Genomic DNA, 14,246 nt, shown 5'->3' with positions numbered 1-14,246 from the left:
GCCAGGTGTGGGTGTGCATGCCTGTAGTCCCAGCTACTGAGGAAGCTGAGGTGGGAGGATCACCAGAGCTTGAGAAGTCGAGGCTGCAGTGAGCTGAGATCACACCACTGTACTGCAGCCTGGGTGATAGGAGTGAGACCCTGTCTCAAAAAAAAAAAAAAAAAAAAAGTACAACTGAGCAAGTGACTGAGTATCTCAAATTCCCCCCTGAGGGAAGCCATGTGGTTTTCCTCTGCTGGACTCTAGCTGTGTAGCCTTGGACTAATCTCCAGGCCTCAGTTTCCTCAATTATAAATAGGGCTGTGATCCTCTTTCTTCAGTGTTAAAAACATTGAATTGTACCTTAAGTGTTATGGGCTGACACGAGTTCCCCAAATTCATATGCTGAAGTCCTAACACCCAGTACTTCAAAATGTGACCATATTTGAAGAGAGTCTTAAAGAATTAATTAAGTTAAATGAGGTCATTAGGCCCTAATCTAATGTGATAGGTTTCTTTACAAGAAGAGAAGAAGATTAGGAAACAGACAGAGTGAAGACCATTTGAAGACAAAGGGAAAAGACTCAAGCCAAAGAGAGAGGCTTCAGAAGAAACCAACCGTATGAACACCTTGATCTCAGGTATCTAGCCTCCAGAATTGTGGAAAATAAAGTTCTGTTGTTTAAACCACCCCGTCTGTAGTACTTTGTTATGGGAGTCTGTGATAATCAATTTTATGTGTCAACTTAGCTGGGCCACAGTATTTAGATATTTAGTCAAACCTTATTCTGGATGTTTCTGTGAAGGTGTTTGTTAAATGAGATTAACATTTAATCAATGGACTTTGAGTAAAGCAGATGACCCTCCAAAACGTGGTTGAATCTCATCCAATCCGTTGAAGTCATTAAGAAAATAAGAACTGACCTCCCCTGAGTAAGAAGAAATTCTGCAGACTGCCTTTGAACTTGAACTGCAACTCTTCCCTGGGTCTCCAGCCTGTCAGCAGATTTTGAACTTGCATATACAAAATTGTGTGAGCCAATTCCTTAATTTATATATTTCTTCCTCTCTCTCTCTCAATACACGTCTTCTTGGTTCTGTTTCTCTGGATAACCCTGACTAACATATGGACCTAGCCAACTAATACAGTGTGTGAATTATATCTCAAGTCTGTGTTAAAAGAAAACTTAGAAGGCTGCATCCAAAAGGTTAACAGTAATTATTTGATGGTAGAATTTGTTTTAGGTTTATTTTTTGTTTAGTTTATCTGTACTTGTGACTTTTTGTGACCATGTGTTGTTTGTGTAATGATAATGTAAGAAAAGATTTCCATTCAGAGGAATGTTTAAAAGCAAGATTAGCTAATACAGAGCTCAGAGGACATGGGGTAAGATGAGATGTAACACCACTTATTATGAAGATTTGAATGGCACCCAAATCAAATTACAACTACTACAGAAAAAAAAAAAAAAAAATCTCAACATGGAACACAGCTATGATATATCTGCTAACACTCTTCCCTAGAATATACGTAATAAAGGAATTTTATTTTTCCTACGAAATCTATTTTTTCTGCCATTTTCAGTTTTTTTTTATTCAATAAGCTAGCAAGCTTTTACTGAACATATGCTGTGTCCAAGGGCTGCATTAGATGCCGGAGTTTGAAAACAAACAGACAATTAAGAAGTGTACACTTGACCGGGTGAGGTGGCTCATGCCTGTAATCCCAGCACTTTGGGAGGCTGAGGGGGGTGGATCACTTGAGGTCAGACCAGCCTGGCCAGCATGGTGGAACTCTATCTCAACTAAAGATACCAAAATTAGCTTGGCATGGTGGTGCATGCCTGTAGTCTCAGCTCCTTGGGAGGCTGAGGCAGGAGGATCGCTTGAACCCAGGAGGCAGAGGTTGCAGTGAGCTAAGATAGTGTCACTGCACTCCAGCCTGGGCTACAGAGCAAGACTCCATCTCAAAAAAAAGAAGTGTACACTCTAGAGGAGGGGACAATGTGGTCCAATGTGATAAGGGCTCCCATGGAGAAAGCCAAGAGAGCTGTTTGTGCACATGAGAGAGGCTGCCAGCCCACAGGGGATGGAGACAGGAGGAGAGGCTTTTTAATCCTTAGGACAACTCTGCAAGATATAATTGTTATTCCCATTTTATAGATGAGTAAACTAAATTTCAGAGAGCTTAAAAAATTTGTCCAAACCTCTCAAGAAGTAGAAGAAAGAGATTTAAGCACAATTCTGACACTAGAGTCCATATTTTTTCCACTATACCATATTCTGTGTGTCCAAAGCATTGTCAAATGGACAAGCAAACAAGTAGAATACACTGAAATAGAATCAATTTCATTTTTACTTTGAAGTAAGGATGTAGCTTTGTAGATACTATATGGTTTGTCTTAGTCTTAATTACCTTATTCTGCTCTTTTCACTAATTCTTGTAATTGCCAATAATAATAGTAACAATAGGCCGGGTACAGTGGCTTACGCCTGTAATCCCAGCACTTTGGGAGGCCGAGGTGGGTGGATCATGAGGTCAGGAGATTGAGACCATCCTGGCTAACACGGTGAAACCCCATCTCTACTAAAAATTAAAAAAAAAAAAAAAAAAATTAGCCGGTGTGGTGGCAGGTGCCTGTAGTCCCAGCTACTGGGGAGGCTAAGGCAGGAGAATGGCGTGAACCCGGGAGGTGGAGCTTGAAGTGAGCTGAGATCTCACCACTGCACTCCAGCCTGGGCAACAGAACGAGACTCCATCTCAAAAGAAAAAAATAATAGTAACAACAGTTAACATTTATTGAATGTTTACTGTGTGCCAGATATTATACTTGGAGCTTAACAAAGTTTCTCTTAATCAATCCTCATAACAGCCTGATAAGGTAGGCAGTGGTGTTGTCCCTATTTTATAATCAGGGAGACTGAGGTTTCAAGAGTTATCTGGTAAGTGGCAAAGCTGGGGTTTGATCCCAGATCTCATTCTAAGAGCAAGTTTTAATCATTTTGCTGCAGTACCCCAAACCAGACAACTGGCAGCCTCAAAACTCATTGCTGCTTGCTGGATTTTTTTAATTAGAAGAAAATCCTGGAAAGTGATATTCCACATCACAAGAGATAACCAAGAACTTCTCTTCTGTCTCTGGATCTCCTTAAGAGAGTTTCAGTGATTGGGCTCTGGAACTCTAGGTTGTTCTGAGAGATGGACACTGGTGGGTGGGCTGTTTGGATTTGGGACCAAGGGTACCAAAATGGAGCCCTTTGCAGATTCTGCCTGGGTAGCAGCTCTTGCGTCCCATCCCACTGAAGCTACTCATGCCCTCGTCTCTCTGACACTCCCCACAGGAATCTGGTGGCCCCTGGAAGGGCTGGACTCTGTAAACAAACCAAACAGCATCCATAATGCTAAACCACTAGGAAGGGTTTGGAAGAGGTGGAAGAAAGAGCCAGTTTTGCTTCCTTAGCCTTTGCTGCCCACTGATTGTGATGCTCTTTTCCTGAATCTGTGATAGGAATGAGCTCACACAAGGGACAGGCAACAGAGACAGCCTGTCCTGTAGCCCTGGTCCCTGGGGCTCCGGGTCCTGGGGAATTTTAGGCAGACAGAAGGAAGGGGAACAAGCCCATGGCGAAGGCTTTGGTTGAGAGCAAGAGAGAGAAACACCCACAAATCCACTAAACTTCAGTGTCGGGTAGATCCAGTCTAGGGCAGAGGAAAAGATGACTTTCAGGATGTTGTTTGCTTCCTGTGGAAGTAAGTGCTCACCCTTTATCTAAATGACCCAGGCTGGACTTCCACAAGGGTAGCCCAGAAGCTATGGAGCTTAGATTACAGGACTATGTCTGACCTTCAGGAGGCGGGCACAGGGACGTGATAAGCCCCTGCTTCAGAAAACACTTGAACACTGTGGCAGAGGTCATGAACATCGCAGAGCCCCAGTTCCCTGTTGATGGGAACAGGTGTATCCTCTGTTTTGATGTAGGGAGGGTGAGTGGAGAAGAAACTTGCCCCACCTCTGATGTATCTGTGGAGCATCACAGTACCAGGCTGTGAGCAGGTCAGAGGTGAGTGTTAGGCATTGGTGCATTCTTCACCTGATGCCCCTGACCGAACGTGGTCCCCCTGCCCAAGGCAGGTAGAGAACTCTGGAATCCATAGGAGGCTCTATTTCATCCAGACAAAAGAGATGAAAGAGCATTTGGTGCAGCGTCTGTGGGCTTGGCCTGGGTCTGGCAAGTGGTAGTCTTCTGGGCATGGTGTGAGACCCTCAGGGCACATCTTGGGCACTGAAAACTGTGATGACTTTGGACAGTGAGGAGCTGTGCCCACCGAGGGGTGGTGAGAATGTGGCCTCCAGGGAGGGCAAAACCTCCAGAGGCAGCCCTGCTGGCTTGGGAGGGGGCTTACTGTAGTCAGAACAGGTAAGTGCTCAGTACCCAAGGCCTGAAAAAGGAACACAGGGGGCCAGGACCTGTGACATCATCCATGCTGGGACTCAGGACACTGTGCCAGCCTGCCCTGATTATGAGAGGGGTTTGAACTAGGACATGACTTGTGTTCCTGAGACTAATAAGGATCAGAAGGCTTTGTTTGCTGATAATGCATTGCACCTGATGCTTTTATAGCTTTCTTTTTCCTGGATACCTGTTTAGATATCTCAAAATCTATTTAATACTGCAGGCGGGGGTTAAGCTAGATTAAAAATTATGAAACAGTCCTGGGAAGTGGGATGATTTGTTCCTAGAAAACATTTACTGAGTCTGACTAACTGACAGCCTGTTGGTGTCCTACATTTTCACAAAATTTAAATGAGGGATTGTAATGATCAATGTTGTGTACACAGTCTTAGTATTTGTTGAGTAGATACATAAGCACACATGCAAATCAGTTTAATTCAACAAATATTTGCTAGATGGCTAATAAGTGCCTTCATGGGAATTAGTGTCTGATTTTGTGGCTTAATTTTTTGTCAGTGCCACAGTAAGAAATATCTTTTATGTTGTGACTCAATACACACATACATGCACACTGCAACAAAAATTTCATGAGCTAACTTTTACCTTACTAGGTGAAATGCGTTCTGATATTTTCCTGTTCTATTCTTTTTTCTATTTTTTTTTTTAAAGCTGATTAAGGCCGGTGTGGTGGCTTACACCTGTAATCCCAGCACTTTGGGAGGCCGAGGTAGGCAGATCGCAAGGTCAAGAGATCAGGACCATCCTGGCCAACATGGTGAAACCCCATTTCTACTAAAATACAAAAGTTAGCTGGGCATGGTGGTGCACACCTGTAGTCCTAGCTACTTGGAAAGCTGAGGCAGGAGAATCGCTTGAACCCAGAAGACGGAGGTTGCAGTGAGCCGAGATCGCACCACTGCACTCCAACCTAGTGACAGAGTGAGACTCCGTCTCAAAAAAAAAAAAAAAGACTGATGAAGACCCACTGATTGGATTTTATGACCCATCAGTGATTCAGAGTCTGCAGTTTGGAAGACACTGGTGATACATGAAGTTACTGAATTTCTAATCTCATCTTTACCTTGCTAAAAGTTGAGGAAATGAATACAGAAGCTGGTGATTGTGGTAGATGCTCACTCACTTCCCAGTATCATGTACAAATGTGTCTGTCAGTGGAGCTAAGTGACCAAGAAGGAAAAAAAATGAGTGACTTCTCATTGAGCCCAAAGGAAAATAGGGAATCAGTATTTTTTCTTTTGGCTATCTTCCCAGAAACTTGAGATCAGCACGGTAGGTATGATGAATGTCTGTGTCATCACTGAAAACAAAGAAATGCTACCCCCCGATTTACGAATCCTTAAGGAGTTTAGAACACATGTGATTGTTAACCAAGAGAAAACACATCTGAACAAACCCCCTGAAAATACGATTTCAACTCCTAACTAAACATCTCATTTGCAATATTAGGCAAAACCATATCCTTTTTTTTCTTTGAGACGGAGTCTTGCTCTATTGGCAGGCTGGAGTGCAGTGGCGCGATCTCAGCTCACTGCAACCTCCGCCTCCTGGATTCAAGCAATTCTCCTGCCTCAAGCTCCCGAGTAGCTGAGACTGCAGGTGTGCGCCACCACACCCAGCTAATTTTTGTACTTTTAATAGAGACGGGGTTTCACCATGTTGGCCAGGCTGGTCTTGATCTCTTGACCTTGTGATCTGCCTGCCTCGGCCTCCCAACGTGCTGGGATTACAGGCGTGAGCCACTGCACCCGACCAGATCCTTTTTATACTTAGAGCTGACACTGTTGGAGCAATCCAGAAGATGCTAGTTCTGGAGAAAGTCTCTGATGTTAATCAGATTTTTAGAATTCTGACTCCACCCATCAAGGACCGACCACTCCTGCCTTGTTATTTCCCCCTTCACCTTTATATATATTTTAAAAATGATTACACCTGTGATATCCTGTTGCTTATACATTACTGGCTTACAAATTTTTCTCCCTCCCAGATTATAAACTTGCAGATAAGAAATTGTTTCTTCTACATCTTTATATTCCCAGTGCTAGGCACAAAGTAAGTGCTTTGTGAATGTTTGTAGAATAATTGAATGATAATTGGTTCAAATTGGTTGGAACGGTATTAATAATGAAAAGTACAAATTAGTTTACTTATGAAGGAAAATTTAGCTGCAAAAAAGAGAAAGAGCTCTCTGAAATAGAACTTGGGATTCTAACACATCATAAGTTGAATAAGGTTCAGATAAAGGCAGAGTAATTGTGTTTTTACACTTACATAAGAAGTACAAGCAGGACTCTCGCCATTCTATTTTTTTTTTTCTTCTTCAAGACAGGGTCTCCCTCTGTTGCCCAGGCTGGAGTGCAGTGGTGCGATCTTGGCTAACTGCAACCTCCGCCTCCCAGGTTCAAGCGATTCTCCTGCCTCAGCCTCCCGACCCTCGCCATTCTTACGTTGAATTTTGCATCATAGGTCTTCAACCTGTGAGAAATCTCAATAAATCACCTAATCCAGCTTCCTGCTTTTACAGAGAGGGGTTTTTTTTTTTGGTTGATAAAGCAAATATACCAAAAAATTGGAGATTTATATAAGTTTACTCTCAATTGTGGAAGCATATCTGAGATATCTGTACCTGATGAAAGCTGAGGGTAGCAGACCCAGGACCAAGAATGCTTTGAATTTTTCAGATGACAGATTCATTGAGCAGAAAAAATTCTTGATTTTGTTCCAGGTGGTTTAGTTGATGACTCATTTATTATTAGCTTAAGCAAATTATGGCAATCCATCTTCCTTTTGCCAAATATCTGATTTCCTTGCCTCTCTTTGCAATTGGAAGGAAGTGCCCATGTGGCTAGTTGTGGCTAAAAATATGTAAGAGGAAGTGTGCTGAAGGACTTCTCGTAAACACTTGGCTTTTCTGATTAAAAAATGTGGTTAGTGTTGCCCTTTCCCACTCATCCAACCGTGAATGTAGAATGATACCTGGAGACGTGGTAACTATCGCAGACAAGCAGAAGGAGGAAGCCCTGGCATAATAATGACAGCAGAGTAAGTAAAAAGATGGAAAGAATGGAGATCCTTGATGTCACCCCTGAGCAGCCGATCAATGCTAATGACCCCCATGTTTGGGTTTCTGTGTTGTGTTAAAAAACCGAAAATATATAAAAACAAAAACAAGATTCTTGTATGAGTTAGATATCCTGATACTTGATTGCAGTTAAAACCTTCCTAATTGATACAGCCAGTAGGAATACATCAATGACCAGATCTCAGTCCTATCAAAAGAACTTACTAGGGACTGGGCACAGTGGTTCACACCTGTAATCCCAGCACTTTGGGAGACTGAGGCAGGTGGATCACCTGAGGTCAGGAGTACAAGACCAGCCTGGCCAACATGGTGAAACCCCACCTCTATTAAAAGTACAAAAATTAGCTGGGCATAGTGGTAGGCTCCTGTAATCCCAGCTACTCTGGAGGCTGAGGCAGGAGAATCGCTTGAACCCAGGAGGCGGAGGTTGCAGTGAGCCGAGATCACGCCGCTGCACTCCAGCCTGGGCAACAAGAGCGAAACTCCATCTCAAAAAAAAAAAAAGAAAAGAACTTACTAGGATGGAAAACAATTGGATTTATCTAAATAAAATATCAATATGGGGATTTTGGTTTTAAAAAAGTAATGAATTCATTACTTTTCATTCAATTAAAAATGGAGTACTAAAAGATCAATCTAAACATATGTGCAGAACTTCCTTTGAGAATCACTGAAAAAGTAGGTAAGGAAAAAGAAACTGATGTTCATTTAGTGCCTACCACTGGCTGGGCTCAGTACCAGATATCTTCACACTCAGTTTTCACAAACCTCACAAGAGCTTTTCCCCATCTCACAGATAAGATCACTGAGCCTTAGACATGTTACTATAACTTGCTCAAAGTCACACAGTAAATCTTAGAGCCAGAAATTGGGTTTACAGAATTATTTTAATGACTTTCAAATGAATAATGTTGTGAGCCTAAAGGAAAAAAAAAAACTGAGGCAAAATAAATAGAGTTTATCTGGGCCAAGGTTGAGGACCACTGCCCTGGACACACATGCCTTGGGGAGTGCTCCATTAATCTTTTGTCACAGGCAGGTTTTCAAAGGCCAAAAAAAGGGGGAGTTTGGGGACAAAGGGTGGACTGATACAAAGTTGTTTGTCAGGAATTTTCACTGGTTTAAAGAAATAACATGGATTAGATTGGCTACACATTGTTGAACTATAGGGTATGAGTATGGTGTCCTGTGTGTGGCATTGCTAGGTTAATTTATAACTACTTGTGAAAATAGCAAGCAGTTTCAACAGATGATTACAGGCCGGGTGCAGTGGCTTATACCTGTAATCCCAGCACTTTGGGGGGCTAAACTGGGTGGATCACTTGAGGTCAGGAGTTCGACCTTTCCCTGGCCAACATGGCGAAACCCCATCTCTACTAAAAATTTAAAAATTAGATGGTTGTGGAGGTGTGCGCCAGTAATCCCAGCTACTTAGGAGGCTGAGGCATGAGAATCCTTTGAACCTGGGAGGTAGAAGTTGCAGTGAGCCGAGATCACACCACTGCACTCCAACCTGGGCGACAGAGGGAGACCCTGTCTCAAAAAAAAAAAAAAAAAAAAAGATAATTACATAGCTCAGGTTGGGGTGGGAAGGAGTAGGACATAATTGCTGTCTCATTTTAATGCCTCTCTGGGCCTGATAATTTAAAAGGGGTCACATTCCTCAAATAAGAAGTATTTATATGTTTTCTTTTCTTTCACAATGTCTTCTTCACTTGCACTAAATTGAAAGCAACCTGACGAAAAAGTTAAATTATTTAATATGTAAAGGAATAGCATTTTGATTACTTTGAAGTATTGACAGTATCTCAATTAATAAAATCTTTGTAGATGACTTATGTAAATCTTACTTTCATAAACAGATAAGCTTTGTTTCTGTGGTCTTCATGGATTTTACTTTAGTAAATAGATAAGCTTTGTTTCTATTGGTACACCACAAAGGATATTTGTCAAATACTTGAAGGTGCTAAAAATTTAGATCTTTTAAGATATTTAAACCTTTCCCACATTAAGTTTGTTTATATACCAATTACTGCCATTTGTCAGTTGCAAAAGTCAAACTTCAAATTAATCCTTGTCTGAATTACCATATATTCAAAATTATGAGTCAATTAACTTTTACTACATATAAAGGATTGTTATTTGGATGAAGACGAGCATATCTAAAGTGAAGAGATGGAAGCTAATTGGCTCAGACCACGACAGGAGATCTTTGAAATTGTCTTTCGTTTTCCAAAACCATTGCTTACATAAAGCCGTCTTGACCTGTACTGTTGTGATGATAGTTTATGAACAATAACAGGGAGGCTGAGCTAAGTAGATGGTATTGGAGAGACAGGGTATTGGAGAGACCCTGCCTTGGGGGCTGGGGAGCGGAAGGTGTGCAGACGACAGGGCCAGGGGAAATAAGGCTAGAAAAATAAAGTGGGGCAGAGCTTGGAAAGCTTTGAGGATCTGTATGAGGAGCCTGAACTTAAAAAGTTCTTGAGGATTCTAGGAAGATCCGCAAGATGTGAAATGATGTGAAGTGCACAGAGAATAAAATCAGGGCAATTTGTTTAGATTTCTTAATCTATAAACTTCTTTTATTTTTCATCTATTTGGTCTCCTTGGCCACATTGTGGCCAAGATGTGCATTCAGAAAATATTCTAAAGGCCGGGCATGGTGGCTCATGCCTGTAATCCCAGCCACTTTGTGAGTCCGAGGTGGGTGGATCACTTGAGCTCAGGAATTTGAGACTAGCCTGGTCAACATGGCGAAACCCCATCTCTGCTAAAAATACAAAAACTGACCAGGTGCGTTGGCATGTGCCTATAATCCCAGCTACTCAGGAGTCTGAGGCAGGAGAATCACTTGAACCCAAGAGGCAGAGCTTGCAGTGAGCCGAGACCTCACCACTGCACTCCAGCCTGGGTGACAAAGCAAGACTCCATCTCAAAAAAAAGTGTGTGTGTATATATACACACACACACATACACACATTTACATATACATATATTTATACATATATGTGTGTATGTGTATCTATATATAAAATTGTTTATTGAACCCAAACCAGTGAAGTGACAGGATTATCAAGAAACATATGCTCGAGGTTGAAGCCATGAGACTCTGGAATTTTTGCAAATCTTCTAGGGTCTCTCTCTGTCACCCAGGCTGGAGTGCAATGGCACGATCTCAGCTTACTGCAACCTGCACCTCCTGGGCTCAAGCAATTCTCTTGCCTCAGCCTCCCTAGTAGTTGGGACTGTAGGCATGCACAGCTACACCCAGCTAATTTTAAAAATTTTTATAGAGATGGAGTTTTGCCATGTTGCCCAGACTGGTCTTGAACTCCTGGACTCAAGTGATCTACCTGCATTTGCCTCCCAAAGCACTGGGATTACAGGCGTGAACCACTGCACCTGGCCTGCAAATCTTCTTGCTAATTGATATAAAGATAACTTGGAAGACAGAGGGCAGGTGGTTCTTCCTTCCCCCATTACCAGTTGAGATGAATAATGAGGCCCCAGAGCACCTGATGCTGAGTAACATCGGTATAGGTCCCCCTTCATTACCTTCTCTTTTGTTCAGATCTGCAGGTTGTGGAACCCGAGCCTCAAAGAACTGGCTGGCTACTTTTAGAAAGCCCTAAATTCAAAACTTGAAAGCAGAAAAAATAGAAAATGATTTTTCATTTGTATTTCCTGTAAAACAACCAACTCTTATTACCTAACTTTAAAATCTCATTGATTTTACAGAGTTTCCATCTTTATGTCACCTTTCCAGAAGCTTATTGATTAAACAGTGTGTGTTGTCTTTATTTACCCCCTGCCCACAACCTAGCCTCACTCCATAGCACATCTCCTGGGTGTGGCCTGGAGCTTCCAGCATTGGAAGCTTTCTGGTTGATAATGCTTATTTTGATTGCAGCAGTAAAGTCACCAAGGACTAGAAATTCCCTGCTCCCCACTTTAGCAACTGAAGCTCATTTTGTTTGTAATTGCTAGATATTTTAGGTGGAGGAGGAACGATGGCTGGCTGTGGGGAGAGGAGGGAGGAAAAACATCATAAAGGGCTCTAGCTAACAGCTTTCCAGAAAGACAAGGGCTTTCCATTCACTATTTGCAGTTTACTTGTGTAAAATATTTTAGCAAAATTGCTATAGCTCTAAGCTGCATTGTCAAGTCACACCATGAACACAAACATCTCATATAGCAGGTCCTTGCAAGGAAACAGCAAAGGGAAGGCGGAAGGGTTACTCCCTACTGCCAATGACTGGTCATAGTCAAGCTTTGGCTATTAAATTAATTCCCCATCAACATCACAAATGCCCAGGGTAGGGGGGCTATTGAAATAATTATGGTAGATCAGTCCCTTTCATGACCATTAGTGCAATTCTTCAAAAGCTCCCAGGCCACTAACTCTTTCAGCACACCATCTCAAGAAGTATCCTAACTACACTCTTAGATGACCATTTGGGGTACATGTTTGGGAGGGGGGTTGTAAATAATTTCCTACATTGATGATGTGGTGTGCCTTAGTGATGGGTAAGGCCACATTCTCATCATCAGTAAAGAGATCGTGCTATCATTAGGAGCTGCCCGACTGGAAGAGTGTCACCACTATAATTCTTTATTAATTATAACTCATTGAATAGTGGTGTTACCCCAAGAAGTTGCTCTGGAGACCTTCGCCCAATGAGTGACCATCTTTTGCACAACAGAGAAAGTCTATTGTCATAAACAAGTTAACACCCTACCACACACAAATTATAGTAGTACTAAACAAAATGTCTATTTACTTAAGCTACTATTACATTTAATTAGTTGCTGGGAAATAAGAAATGCATTTTCTAACAAGCTAACTCATTATAATTTCTGTCTTGCTTCTGTAGAATCACATTCAAGTGTTATGAATGCCTCAAACAAATGTTTGCTTCCGTGAAAGTGAAAAGAAATACTAAAAATGTGATAAAGATTTTAAAGACTCAGATAAATGAAGGAATAATTTGCTAAAAGCCCATCATGTGCTAAGTACTGTGCTGGAGGCCATGGGTTTGGAGTCAGGTCCCCCAAAAGCTGAAACACAGGCCTTGCTTTCCACAGGCTCACAGACCAGGAGTAGGAGATTCTCATGTGATAATTTGAATATAAATTGGTTAGTGCTAAAGGCCTTCTCAGAATTGCAGAGGGCATGGGGAGAGATTGGTCAGGCTGTAAGATCTAGGGAGGATGCTCCTTGTGGGGTTTAAACAAGGCCTGGAAAAAATGCTTAATGGGGGTGAGGTGGGGGAGCAATAGAGAGAGTTGCATAGTCCTAGACATGAAAATAGACAAGAGGTTGGGCGCGGTGGCTCATGCCTGTAATCCCAGCACTTCGGGAGGCTGAGGTGGGTGGATCCTGAGGTCAGGAGTTCGAGATCAGCTTGGCCAACATGGGAAACCCTGTCTCTACTAAAAATACAAAAATTAGCCGTGTATGGTGGCGGGCACCTGTAATCCCAGCTACTCGGGAGGCTGCGGCAGGAGAATTGCTGGAGGCCAGGAGGCAGTGGTTGCAGTGAGCTGAGATAGTGCCACTGCACTCCAGCCTGGGCGAAAGAGCAAGACTCTGTCTCAAAAAAAAAAAAGAAAGAAAAAAAGAAAATAGACAGAAATGTAGACATTTTTAAGGAAGTGAAAGGAGCTGACTGTGATGAAAGTGTGAGTCTGTGATGTCTCTGAGCTGGGAGGACAGCAGAAGGGAAGCGGATATGATGTGGGGCAGCCATGTGGCTGGGTTAGGATACTGGCAGGCCTGTGCAACCCCGAGAGTCAACACCTCCTAAAATTCTCCTAGGACATGTGTCTTTCTGGTCTCACCTTAGTCCTGCCCCTGATTGTATAGAACAAACATCATGATAAACACTGGACAGAAGAGCCCAGCTTGCAACTTCTTTAAGGGCAGGAATCATATCGTTCTTTCAATTTTTTTTTTTTTCTTTTTTTGAGACAGAGTCTCGCTCCACACCCAGGCTGCAGTGCAGTGGCACGATCTTGGCTCACTGAAGGTTCTGCCCCTCCGGGTTCACGCCATTCTCCTGTCTCAGCCTCCCCAGCGGCTGGGACTACAGGCGCCCGCCACCACGCCTGGCTAATTTTTTTGTACTTTTAGTAGAGATGGGGTTTCACTGTGTTAGCCAGGATGGTCTTCATCTCCTGATTTGTGATCTGCCCTCCTCGGCCTCCCAAAGTGCTGGGATTACAGGTGTGAGCCACCGCACCCAGACTTTTTTTTTTTTTTTTTTTGAGACAGAGTCTCCCTTTGTTGTCCAGGCTGAGGTGCAGTGGTGGGATCTCGGTTCACTGCAACCTCTGCCTTTCGGTTCAAGTGATTCTCCTGTTTCAGCCTCCCGAGTAGCTTACCACGCTTGGATAATTTTTCTATTTTTAGTAGAGATAGGGTTTCCCCACGTTGGCCACACTGGTCTCAAACTCCCTACCTCAGGTAATCCACCCTGCCTCAGCCTCCCAAAGTGCTGGGATTACAGGCTTGAGCCACCGTGCCCAGCGTTTTTCAATTTTATATTTATCTGTCTATTCCCTGTGCTCTAGTGCTGGACAGAGAGACTGGGACCTAGAAGATTCTCAAAAATGTTTATCGAATGAATAAATATTTGTCTAATGACACAGGGTAACCAAGGCAAATCTGGTAAGCAAATGAATAGTGGAGTTTTAAATAATCAGTCTC

At 42.6% G+C, this 14,246-nt stretch overlaps 1 protein-coding gene across 1 annotated transcript in view; it reads left to right on the top strand.

The window, feature by feature from the left end:
- Positions 1–950: 950 nt before the first annotated feature.
- MRO (maestro) overlaps positions 951–14,246 on the top strand; it is a 48,019-nt gene continuing 34,723 nt past the window's right edge. Inside the window, exon 1 of the mRNA XM_054461342.2 lies at positions 951–1,010. The gene's annotated coding sequence lies outside the window, so the exon portion shown is untranslated. The remainder of the gene's footprint in view (positions 1,011–14,246) is intronic.

This window comes from Pongo pygmaeus, chromosome 17 (genome assembly GCF_028885625.2).
Source record: "Pongo pygmaeus isolate AG05252 chromosome 17, NHGRI_mPonPyg2-v2.0_pri, whole genome shotgun sequence".
Taxonomy (NCBI): Eukaryota; Metazoa; Chordata; class Mammalia; order Primates; family Hominidae; genus Pongo; species Pongo pygmaeus.
Note: the sequence above shows the minus strand (reverse complement) of the source record. Positions and strands in the feature narration are given on the sequence as shown.